We start from the raw sequence: 13,993 nt of genomic DNA on the forward strand, positions 1-13,993 counted from the left end.
GTTTGCCTGACCAGAACAAGATCAATGTAGCCGATCTATGTAGCCTAGCCACCACTTTTAGAGAGTATTTCCCTGAAGGACAGATGGATTCGAAATCCCTTGAGCTGTGAAGAAACAGACTAAATCCAAGGCCTCACTGATGAAGATCAAGATCAACTTGTGGATCTGTCGAGCTGTGGAACGATGATAAAATCACAGACTTCTGGGCATCAGCACGCAAGAACTACAAGAAACTTGGAGATAAGACAGTGGAAAAGATACTTCCATTTGCATCCACATATCGATGTCAGCAAGAATTTTCTTCCATGTATTTCATGAAAAACAAATATAGGAATCGGCTCGACATGCGGTCGGATTTCAAAGTAAAAGTTTCAAGTCTGGAACCTAATATTTCAGAAATAATGGCCTTAAAGGTCAGATTGAATTCATCTGAAAATTAAAGCTAACTGTATACTTATGGAATACCCTGTTGTAACTGTATTTTTTTCAAATAATTAGTACCTTGTATGATATTAGTGTTTTCTTATTTTCACACATGTCCACTCAATGCAATCTCAAGTGTAGCACACTTGAAAGACCAATACACTCAGTTTTAATTTTTTCCTGTCATTTTCAGTTCATACTCAAATTTATTTTTTTAAAGAGTTTGTTATACCAAACACCCAGATTTAAAAACAAAGATTTTGAGCAAAAATCAAAATTTTAACAATAACAATGATGTATAAATTGAAAAAGTTTTAAGCTCAATATTTCTTCAATAATGAATATGTCAATGTTTTTTCTTAGTACCAAATATAGAAAACGTATAAAAAGACTCTTAATTTGGCTTTTTTAGGTACTTAACACTGCGATGTGACAATCATGCTCGATGAGGGAGTCCTCGAGAAAATTTGTTGGGAACCTCTGATTTGCTGGATGTATTTCCGTCTCTGTTTCCCTCTACAGTTTCTGTCGTCTACCAGTCCCTCTTGTACCAGGAAGTCATTCTCTGATGTCTTAGGAGATGTCCTATCATCCTGACCCTTCTCCTTGTCAGTGTTTTCTACATGTTCCTTTCCTCTCCGATTCTGCATAGTACCTCCTCATTCCTTATATTATCAGTCTACCTAATTTTCAACTTTTGTGTGTAACACCATATTTGAGGTGAGGTGCTACAGAGGATTCAAAAACTGCTGATAATAATACATAATGACATCACTGAAACGAAATTATTAAAAAACTAACCACTGACGGACCTTGACAAAAAGCATCTTTACACCTTTCCCTGTCTTTTTATGTCAATCGCAGTTTTATTCTCGTCCACTTGCGGACGTAACTTTTGCATTTAAATCAGTTCCCCCGGATTGTTGATGCTGTGGCGTCACGGTATTGTTTTGTCACCTATTCTTGTATTCCTCTTACCTTTCAGCCATCTTCTGCTGCCACTCCTGCCCTGTTAGAAGACGAGTAATCTTCCCCCACTGGACAAGCTATAGCAGAACGAGTCGAACTAAACTTATGTAAAGAGTGGAACAAACGTTTTTCTAGTTCGAGGACCGAGTGAGTTGCCGCAGTGCTTCTTGTTGTTCCTGTTTCCATATGCCTTGATGTCTTCCACATTTTTGTCAATAATAAACACTACCTCTGTCTTTTACTTCAACCATCCTCTGTGTTGTGGGAGCATTATAGTTTACACCATGTGATGCCCAGCTTTCAAAAAGCGCCTATGGATCAAGACATGTTAATGTTGGTTTAGCACCTGACACAGATCTAAAAGTCATGGTGGAAGAAAACAAAATGATGGCATTGTACAAAGCTGTAGTCATATACTGCTTGGATGTATTACAGCAGAAGAAAAAACAAAGCATCAACCTCCTTATGAAAGAACAACACAGGGACACTCTCCTGCAACTGATAGGTTGTGGGATATGGTCCTTATGCAGTACAGGTGACGAAACTTTACCCTGGTCTGTGGTAGACACTTCGCCGGCCGCGGTGGTCTCGCGGTTAAGGCGCTCAGTCCGGAACCGCGCGACTGCTACCGTCGCAGGTTCGAATCCTGCCTCGGGCATGGATGTGTGTGATGTCCTTAGGTTAGTTAGGTTTAAGTAGTTCTAAGTTCTAGGGGACTGATAACCACAGATGTTAAGTCCCGTAGTGCTCAGAGCCATTTGAACCATTTGAATTTTTTGTGGTAGACACTTCGATCACAGGACATTTGCTCCAGTGGACCAATACCTGTGTATTTAATGGGATCGCCACATCTGCTCGATGCCATCATGCAGACGGCATTTGTTTTCGATATGTCAGAAGACAAAGACACAGTAATGTCTTATCGAGTTCTCTACTGGGTGACGTTAGTGGAGTTTGAATAATTTACAGTTTTTCTCTATTGGCTGGTATAAAATAACGAGGAGCGGCAGAACATTTGAGTGACAGATCTGAATGCACCTTCAGAGATGCATATCTGCTTTGGACTGCTGTACCTGTATGTAGTTTAGATATGCACCACAGTGCAGCAGCAAAATCCTTATCCTTCTTCCAGTTCCTGTGTGATGTGGAGTCTTCCTAATTTTCCCAATATGAAACACCACCACAACTGCTTGCACTGTCTTTCCTAATATCTTGTGTTCCCAGAGAAAGCTTCATTTGGCGCTGGCCTCACACATTGTACATAGTTGGTGCAGCTATGACATGTCTCCATTTCCAACGAGTGTTCAAAACATGGAACTATTGCATTGACTCAGCTCACCCTGTTTCTCCACAGGTTGCAGGTCATAGATATAGCGCTCTCTCACTTCCATTCAGATCCAACTGGAATGATAACTTGAACAAAACTGCAGGGAGGGTGAGGCAGAGCCTGAGGAACAGTTGCAATATGCAGAGGAACTGTCTAAAAGTATGCTGGAGTTTTGCTGTACGGGACCCTCAGCAGACACTTTCGAAAAAGTTAATCGTTTTGAGATATGGGAGTGATTGTAATTATTAAAAGACATCTCTACAGGATCCAACACAAATATGTGCTTGAATTAATAGACCTGATTCCAAATGGCAGACAGCATTTTTACCAGAAAGCATAACACTATCAGTCACTCTTGTGTGTGCCTGTAGAACCATGACTGCTTTTTACACAGGGTGACAGTAACATAGTCATTCTGGTCATGTTTTTGATAGCACACTTCTTATGCAAAATGTATGTTTCCGGCTTTAGAATCCTCCTGCGGTCAACTTCAAATGTCGGTTCTTAGCAGCGTTCCTCGAAAAGAACATCATCTTCTCCCCAGTGATTTCCATTTGAGCAACCCGGTAAGTGTAATCAGAATATTGAAAAAAAATACTCACCATGCAGAGTGACTCTCATTACCAATTTAATGAATTAGCCTATCAATTTGATATCAATAATACGCTGCCTGTCAGGTGGAATTGATGGCTTGGATACCATGGATATTATTTTTCAATTGGAGCGGTAATCAGGCGTTTTTCTTGTCGTGGAAATATCTTTTAACGAAATTTCAGTCTCCCACCTACACAGCGAGAGACTACCATCATAATAAAATCAGATGTATTACCGAATTTATGAAATGATACGTACTATAAACCTGATATTCACAAATTCACTGTTCTGTTACCTTAAGAAACATCATCTGTCGCGAGGCATTTGATTACTTTAGGCGAGTTCGAAAGTGAGAAGCCATCTTGTGACACAGGTAGATCTTAGCACTCTGACATGCGCCAAACATGGGTTTAATATTCTAGTCCTGTGATGCATGATGTAACAGATTTTAAGATGAGTATAACATATTTTTTCTACCTTATGTCAACTAGCGCCGCAGATGACGAAGAGATTGATGAAATGTATGGTGAGATAAAAAAAAATTATTCAAATAGTGAAGGGTGACGAAAATTTAATTGTCATAGCTGACTGGAACTTGATAGTAGAAAAAGGAAGAGAAGGAAACGTAGTAGATGAATATTCAATGGGATTAAGGAATGAAAAAGGAAGCCGCCTGGTAGAATTTTGCACAGAGCATAACTTAATCATAAAAGAAGGTTGTATACATGGAAGAAGCCTGGAGATAATGGAAGGTCTCAGATAGATTATATAATGGTAAGACAGATATTCAGGAACCAGGTTTTAAATTGTAAGGCATTTGCATGGCAGATGTGGACTCTGACCACAATCTATTGGTTATGAACTGTACATTAAAACTGAAGAAACTGCAAAAAGGTGGGAATTTGAGGAGATGGGACCTGAATAAACTAAAATAACCAGAGGTTGTAGAGAGCTTCAGAGAGAGCATTAAGGAACGATTGACAAGCATGGGGGAAAGAAATACAGTAGAAGAAGAATGGGTAGCATTGACAGATGAAATAGTGAAGGTAACACAGGATCAAGTCGGTAGAAAGATGAGAGCTAGTAGAAATCCTTGGGTAACAGAAGAGATACTGAATTTAATTTATGAAGAGAGAAAATATAAAAACGCAGTAAATGGAGCACGCAAATAGGAATACAAACGTCTCAAAAATGAGATCGACAGAAAGTGCAAAATGGCTAAGCAGGGATGGGTAGAGGACAAATGTTAGGATGTAGAGGCGCATATCACTAGGGGTAAGATAGATACTGCCTACAGGAAAATTAAATAGACATTTGGAGAAAAGAGAACCACTTGCATGAATATCAAGAATTTTGATGGAAACCCAGTTCTAACCAAAGAAGGGAAAGCAGAAAGGTGGAAGGAGTATAGAGGGTCTATACAAGGGCGATGTTCTTGAGGACAATATTATAGAAATGGAAGGGAATGGAGATGAAGATGAAATAGGAGATATGATACTGCGTGAAGAGTTTTACAGAGCACTGAAAGACCTGAGTCGAAACAAGGCCCCAGAAGTAGACAACATTCCATTAAAACTACTGACAGCCTTGGGAGAGCCAGGCCTAACAAAACTCTACCATCTAGTGAGCAAGATGTATGAGATAGGCGAAATACCCTCAGACTTCAAGAAGAATATAATAATTCCAATCCCAAAGAAAGCAGGTGTTGACAGATGTGAAAATTACCGAACTATCAGTTCAATAAGCCACGGCTGCAAAATACTAACACGAATTCTTTACAGATGAATGGAAAAACTGGTAGAAGCCGACCTCCGGGCTGATAAGTCTGGATTCCGTAGAAATGTTGGAACACTTGAGGCAATACTGACCCTACAACTTATCTTAGAAAATAAATTAAGGAAAGGCAAACCTACGTTTCTGGCATTTGTAGACTTAGAGAAAGCTTCTGACAATGTTGACTTGAATACTCTCTTTCAAATTCTGAAGGTGTCAAATCAAAACGAGGATAATGGAATGTAGTCGAATTAAATCGGGTGATGCTGCGGGAATTAGATTAGGAAATGAGGCGCTTAAAGTAGTAAATGAGTTTTGCTATTTGGGGAGCAAAATAACTGATGATGGTCTAAGTAGAGAGGATATAAGATATAGACTGGGAATGGCAAGGAAAGCCTTTCTGAAGAAGAGAAGTTTGTTAACATCGAGTATAGATTTAAGTGTCAGGAAGTCATTTCTGAAAGTATTTGTATGGAGTGTAGCCATTTATGGAAGTGAAACATGGACGATAAATAGTTTGGACAAGAAGAGAATAGAAGCTTTCGAAATGTGGTGCTACAGAAGAATCCTGAAGATTAGATGGGTAGATCACGTAACTAATGAGGAAGTATTGAATAGGATTGGGGAGAAGTTTGTGGCACAACTTGACCAGAAGAAGGGATCGGTTGGTAGGACATGTTCTGAGGCATCAAGGGATCACCAAATTAGTATTGGAGGGCAGCGTGGAGGGTAAAAATCGTAGAGGGAGACCAAGAGATGAATACACTAAGCAGGTTCAGAAGGATGTAGGTTGCAGTAGGTACTGGGAGATGAGGAAGCTTGCACAGGATAGAGTAGCATGGAGAGCTGCATCAAACCAGTCTCGGGACTGGAGACCACAACAGCAACATGAGAAAATACTTAGAGGAAACGTAGCCTATGCCATACTGTTACAGGACTTTTACAACAAGCAACGATACTTTAGAGATGTGACTATGCATGTATGCCGCAATTTCTTCTGTCTTCGAAACTAACTTGTATAAAAGGGAGAAATTCGCATTTCACATGAGATATTCAAGGTGTGTAGTGAACTACATCGCTGACTTGGTTTGGGTTAAGTGGATTTTTTAAACTGGGGTGTCTGTCGAGGTGTTGTTGGTTAGAATTACTGTTTATATCCATGCCGCAGCTGTTTGTTTTGCAATACACCACGACTTGGGGGCAGGGGTGGTGACGAGAACTCAGTGACTGGGAGTAACAGATTAGCTCAGCCTGTGACAGGCGGTTAGGTACAAAAAAAATACCGACCCATCTGCTTTCACCTGCGACAGTGAGAGAGCTAGCAAAGTGACCAGTGTGCTGGGTGAGTGGCGATAGAAGCGAAAATGAGTGTTGTGAGAACACTCTGTAGAAAATAAAGGTATTGAGTTTGAACGTTGAAGATGTTGGCACTGGGAGTATTGATGGCATTCTAATTCCTACCACTCCGCTTTTCTTGGAGATCCTCCAGGGCAGGTGGTTCTCTCTTTCTGCCTGACATGTGGCTCCACAGATATGGCCATGGGCTGTGTTTACCCCTATGGTCTCTCCTGTCTTTGCACAATGGCAGTGGTGCCCATGTGTCCTGTGTGTGGCCATCTGGAAAGTGAGGACGTGGGATGTACTAGTGTTTTCAGCAATCACAGACATCTATCCGTTAATGGATCATGTTTCTCAATACACAGCAGTGGTATTTGTTGTTCTTGTTACTGTTCTTATCACACGATACACCCTATCCTCCCTCCTTCTTCATCTTGGTGTAACTGAGAAAAGTAGCCACCTTAGGAATTCTATAATGTTTTTTAAAAAATACACTTAGCAGACTTGCACTGTTCAGAAATTCCAAAACTGTCATGGTGTAAATTCATGTCAAATCTAAAATTGCAACTATCACTTTAAACATCACAATTTCTGGTCGTGACGTGAAATAATAATAGGTTTGGATTATTTAATGAAATTTCTGGTCAAAAATACAACACTATTGTTTATGCAAGCAAACTTCTGTGCAATGACGGTATGTGTCTAAAGCAAATTGTTTAAACATCTACATTAACGATTTAATTACTATTTACTGTGGCACATTTTCTGAAGCAACATTTGAAGAGTTTTATGGCATCTTCACGATATATGTGTCTTTGAAAACGTTCTGCACATTACCTAACGCCAAATTTGATAACTCCTGAAATACGGTAGTTTATTTTCAATGGCAAGTGTACCATGACGAAGGTGCGCCAGGATGACTGGGGTGGGGCGGTTTAGAGTCTATGGTAGAATAAAAAAGTGTAATTCTTTAAATAACTCATACTAGTTCGTATGTCATCTGCAAAGCAAACTATCTCTCTTTCTCTCTCTCTCTCTCTCTCTCTCTCTCTCTCTCTCTCTCTCTCTCTCTCTCCCTGTTTGTGTACAACATTTAGTTCTGATATTTTTAAAGTGTATTTCGAGTCAGGATGTCACAAGTTTTGTGACTTCGTGTGTGTGAAATAGCTATCGCATCTGTCCTATATCCCCTAATCACTATCATGTGACCAGAAGTTAATTGTTTGTTGACCTCAGCATTATTCCTGGATCGATTCCGAGTCAGGCATTTGCTTTCAAGAGAAGAAGTCTTACATGCACTGGTATCAAACAGGTTGGTTCACACATGCAGACACAGGACATGACCACTTCAGATGGCGGTGGACCTCAACAGGATCTGCGTTTTGTTACAGGAATTAGTTCAGTGTCTCATTGAGCAATGCGGCAGCCGACAGCCGATAGCAGTGTGGTGAGCCCGCTGGTGCTTCCATGTCTGCACCCCGACTCGAGCCAGCTTGTGCAGATGGCGAGACACGAGAATGTATTTCAGATATGTTTTAGTGATTTATGGCAGTGTAACTACGTGTTTCTGTACATGATTGGAATGAAAAAGTTCCGAAATTCCACAAATTCCAATATATTTCCTCACAAGTTTTTTAAATGTACTATATTCCAAACCCCACTTTGTATCATGTAAATTGTTTGAATAGACAGTATTCCATACACTGCAGCCAATTTCCCAACTAATTCTTTAAATGAATATATTAACTGTCTTGTATCCTATAAATTGTCTAAATCAACATTATTCCACACATTGCCTAGTCTAGCAGAAATTGTTTAAACAATATTCCATAGACTACAATCGATTTCATTCCAAATTCTTTAAATAAAGAAATAAACTATTTTCCATACACTATCTTGTATCCTGTAATTATTAAAATAAACAATATTTGACATGTTGCTCTTGTTTGCACCAAATTGTTTAAACAATATTCCATACACTGCAATTGATTTCCTGTAAATGTCCAATACCCTGAGTCTTTTTCCACCAATTCACTGGTGAAGGGGAGGGGGAGGGGGAAAACTGGGGGATTTCCCAGAGAGTGGCTAATTAACTGATACATTTAATTGATTAGTCAATGAAATTGATATAGTGTGCTGATTTGGCGAGGAGAGTTCCCAGAGATTTGGGGGAGGGGGATAGGAGGGGGATGAGGGGGTTAGGGGTTTCTCAGAACGATTGGTTTATCCCCAGGGAGTCATAATCTACATAGAAGAACAATAGATTAAGGACTAATCAGTCAAAAAAGAACAATAGCTTTGACCCAGAATGCAGGCTGCCCCAGAATGGAAGCAACCAACGATGTATGGTGATGCCGCTGTTTCTCTGCTACTTCTGTTCTCTCCTGTGCATGTCTCAGTGGAATTCAGATTGAACTCTTAATACTACTGCCCTTGTTTCTAATTTCATGGTAGGTTGTTTTGATATATGTACATTCTAAGGTGCTGCAACTGACAACCGTTTCTTTTTCGTTTTCTTCACACTTTTCATGCAGCCATTTCGCCTTATCTTTCCTGTATTTCCTATTTATTCCATTTCTAAAGTACTTGTATCAGGGCATTCAATAAGTAATGCAACACTTCTTTTATGTAAGTAGATTGGTTTTACTTAGGAGTCAGTTCACCTCATTATTCCCAACTGTTTTGGCTGTGAAACCCTATTTTGCAATATAATCCCCGTTCAATGTAACGACCTTATGCCCATTACTGGGAGGGTCTTTATGTGCACATAGTAACTGAACCCGCCGAGTCTACATGTGACCTCGCAGCTGTTCGCTTCTCAAGCATAAAATACTGTCGCTAACTTATTCACTCGAGTAAGGATTTTACATTGTGTGTTACTATTAATGTATTATTGAAATTAAACCACAAGAACTAACGAACTTTTTATCTGTCTTACCTAATGGAATTTTGAGTACAAGGCTATTTTTACCTTGGGCTTCTTCCCAAAACGCAGTGTGGATGAAGGGGCTCACAAATTTCACATACAGTATAGCCTACCTGGCATCGGATCCATCCACACCGCCGTAGCACACCACATTAGACCGAAAGCTTACCCTTACTATGACGCACTGAAAGAAAACTATTTCTAAAAAATTGTCTGAAGGAGCAATTCTGAATCTTTCTTTCAGTTAATATGACTTTTTGCAGTACCTTAAATGGCTTTAATTACTTGTAATTAAAGTGAATTTTCTCTGAAACAATATGGTAGCAAACTGAGAACATCTGTGGCCAAAGTGGGGTAGCCATCTTTATTTTCAGCATAATTTACGAAAAGTAGACACTTTTTAAGTAAAGCAAATTTAGATTTGAAACAGCAAATTTGAGCTTAAGCGACTTTCACAATGCGACCATAGAATCTTACGCACACTATAATCAATCAACACTTTTTAAAAACTGTTTTCTTAAGAAGTGTGACGCAGTCATAACATGGCAGATTTCAATTATTGTGCGTTTTGCATGTCTTTTTGAAACAAACAAATTTACTTTAACACACAAATGACTTTTATACGAAAATGACAAGGAAACTTGGAAATGATGATAACTTGGGGTTAAATGTTCTCAGAAAAGCGTTTAACAAAGATCTATTTCGTTTCAGACAAAAGCTATAACTGTAACACGCTGCATACACTATGAGATGTGAATGTTAATTAAATGTTTCTTACCTTGAGCAGCTTTCGGTGATCGAACTGTGCTTCCTGCAGAACAATTTCGATTGGCTCTTCACGTCTCCAGTGATGGAATTAATATATGATAGCCAAGCAATCTGAGGTAGCCATCTTTACTTGAGGATGCGTTGGCTGGATTCTATCATACGAAACAGTCGGCTACTCAGCTTTCCAAACTTAAAATGCTGGGGCCGACTTTAGGATATAAAATCCACTCTCGCACGAATATTAGTAGCAGTTTTTGCACATTATTAGCGCTATCTGAGCCATACATCGGCTGACATGACGCAGCACGACATACACACTGTGAAGGCTCCACCACAACTAACTGGTTTCCGCATCTTTTTCCCCTTGGGGCAGCTCTCACCAAGGTCTTCCACACAACTGACCATGTAATGTCCAAAATGGATTTCGTATTTGTTTACTTTTAGTTTGTTTAAATGAATTACATTTTAAATAAGCCTGAGGTTGCTACAGTCAGCACAACTATTACAACGTATTACAACATTTTTAGTTCCATTCATTATTAACTCTTTCGTAATTTCTGTCTCTATGTTCAAAGAATGTATTCAAAAAATATACTACTTTCTCATTCAGATTCCACTTACATTACATCTTCAGCACAATATATCGATACTTCAACATTCTAATACAAATACAACGACTTTTAAAAAAAATTTAACTATGGAGTCATAGTACCACTGTGCTAGCCGACGCGGACACGGACGCGGGTGAGGAAGAACAGTCCATTAAAGTTACGTGGGCTCCTCTTAGTTGCGCAGATTTGTGTCAGGGTTTGCATTGTCATTGAAATGGAGAAGTTCATCTGCATTTTGAGGCGGCGAATACGCTGAAGTTGTTTCCTCATTTTACTGGGGGTAGCGCGATACACTTCATAATTGATCGATGTGCCATGAGGGAGGACATCAAACAGAATAACCCTTTCAGAATCCCAGAAGACCATCACCATAGCCGGCCACGGTGGTCTCGCGGTTAAGGCGCTCAGTCCGGAACCGCGTGACTGCTACGGTCGCAGGTTCGAATCCTGCCTCGGGCATGGATGTGTGTGATGTCCTTAGGTTAGTTAGGTTTAAGTAGTTCTAAGTTCTAGGGGACTGATGACCACAAATGTTAAGTCCCATAGTGCTCAGAGCCATTTCAACCATTACCATAAGTTTACTGACTGAAGGTGTGGCTTTGAACATTTTCTTCGGAAGTGGAGTGACTTCATGGGTTCCCGTTTTGCTTCCGGTTAGAACTTCATGAAACTTTAGGGGCTGAGGTGGGAATATACCGAGATGTTCATCAACGAATTCCGCATTTTTTCAAACGAAATTGGCAGAAGAAAAAATTTGTTGCATTGCGTATTTAACGCACCTCTCATTTCTGTATTCCAATGTTTCCCTGAACATTTTCTTTTTTTTTTTTACTTCTTTCGTGCACGGATCATCTAAAGTATTTCTTCCGTTACGCATGGTTTCTTCGCAGTTAGCCCGCATCTCGTGGTCGTGCGGTAGCGTTCTCGCTCCCCACACCTGGGTTCCCGGGTTCGATTCCCGGCGGGGTCAGGGATTTTCTCTGCCTCGTGATGGCTGGGTGTTGTGTGATGTCCTTAGGTTAGTTAGGTTTAAGTAGTTCTAAGTTCTAGGGGACTGATGACCATTGACGTTAAGTCCCATAGTGCTCAGAGCCATTTTTGAACCTTCGCAGTTGCCTTCCTTGTACCTACAGTTTTTCTTTACAACTTCTGTGATTCCTCTTTTTCGATAGTCCATTCTTTATCAACTGAACTTATTACTGAGGCGTTCATTATCGCTGTATCTATATCCACAGAGAACTTCAAGCATTTGCCTTCCTTCCCTTGTACTTCCGTATCCCACTTTCTTGCACACTGACCCTCCCCAGCTAGTCTCTTAAACTTCAGCTTACTATTCACCGTTACTGAATTTTGATCTGTCAATGTCTGCTCCTGGATACGCCTCAAAATCCTATATCTGATTTGGTAACTCTACCTGATGATTATGTGACCTAACTGGAAACTTCCCGTATCTCCCGGCCTTTTCCGTGTATAGCTTCTCCTCTCGTGACTCTTGAACAGATTATTCCCTATTACTGGCTAAACTTTATTGCAGATCTCAATTACTCTTTTTCCTCTCTCCTGCCTGCTACTAACCCTGTAGTCTTCCTTAACCCTTATTCTTTCTCTTCATCCTCATTCCAATCCCTCATGACTATTAGATTTTCACGTATTGAATTACAAATTCAATATCCTCATACATTTTCTCTGTCCCTTCGTCGTTTGCTTGCAACGTCGGCAAGTATTTATGAGCGCTTTAAGTTACTTAAATGCATTGCCTGCAGTTGTTTCCTGCATCCTCGTTCCCTGTTTTTAGGGAACGTTTTCCAGCACAAGAGGAACAGAGTACCCTGAAGCTGTCTCTCTCCCCCCCTGTCATCTCTTACAAGGCCGTTGGCATAACGAGGGTGACTTATTATGCTGGAAGTGTCAGGCCGCCATTGCTGACGATTTTTTATTTGTAGCTTAAGGAGTGGCTGGAACTGAAACTTGAACCCATTACATTTTGATAACTAGCCGAAGACGCTATCCCTATAACATTGGTCAAAGTTATCTTTTCTGTTTTGAAGCCGACTCTGGGTTTGTGCTAAGCTTCGATCAGTATATTTGCAGGATAGTTATAAAGCCCATGAGACATTTCAAAAACTCGGTGCAGATAAATGACTGGGACCAACGTAAATGATAGAGTATATGAAAGACAGACTGTCAAAGTTTTGTTACAGTGTTTAGAAACTTCAGTGTGTCAGCCCTTCGTCAACAGCGCGCATCTAATCGGTAGCCAATTTCTGCCTATAGTCGACTCAGCACACTATGAGTGACCGTAAGAACAGCTGCTGCGATTCGGTGCCGCAAGTCATCGATGTTCTGCCCATCCTTATTGTAGCCGCAAAGAAAAGCTAGTAAGGCGTTAGGTTCGGCGACCATCTGATTCAGATAATCGTACACAAATTCGGAAATGTCGTATGGCGCCACCTTGTTGAGAGATGAAATCCCTGCCATTAGTTTCGGGTCGTGACAGGAGCCACATGTAAGCATATCAAGATACGTGATACCATTGACAGTTCTCTCAGCAAACAAGAAGAGTCCATAAACTTGTCTTATTAGATGCGGCCAAAAACTAGTAAACCTTGAAATCCCAGACGAGTTCGATAGTTGCATGTGGATTCTCTATCCCTCATATGCGTGTGTTGTGCGGGTTGACCTTTCCCGAAAGATGAAAAGTGGCTTCGTCACTGAAGATTAATTTGCTTGGGATGTCGTCGGTTTTATATGTTTCTGCATCTCAAAGCAGAAATGCACACCGCGTAATTTGTCGCCATTGCTTATGGCTTGCAGTACCTACGATTTGGCTTCATTCTTTCCACACTATTCGCTGAGTGGCGTTTAGTGCTGCAGTAGCTCGATAGGTGGACTTTGTAGGACTTCCTAACATCACGTCCCTCACACTGTTCGCTTCCTGTTCTGACACGCCGGCCAGTCCGAATATTTTGCATCGCAAAAACTACCATCGTCCTCGAATTTCTTGTACCACTTCGTTGTGCTCATGTAAATTTGTTGTGTCTTGTGAAACTCGATGCGGAAACCTCTTGGAACGCTCACTGCCGCTTGTAACGAGCAAATTGTAGCACACAAAATACTTTCTCTGCCTGGTTGGCAGCCATGTTCAGCAACCATTATCGATGACACACCTTTTAACGGCTTTCAAAATTAACTTTCAGGCACCACATTCAAAAACCTCTTTGGAAGTTTGCCTTTCACGTACTGTATCTTACGTTTAACCATTCA

This window comes from Schistocerca gregaria, chromosome 6 (assembly GCF_023897955.1).
Source record: "Schistocerca gregaria isolate iqSchGreg1 chromosome 6, iqSchGreg1.2, whole genome shotgun sequence".
Lineage (NCBI taxonomy): Eukaryota > Metazoa > Arthropoda > Insecta > Orthoptera > Acrididae > Schistocerca > Schistocerca gregaria.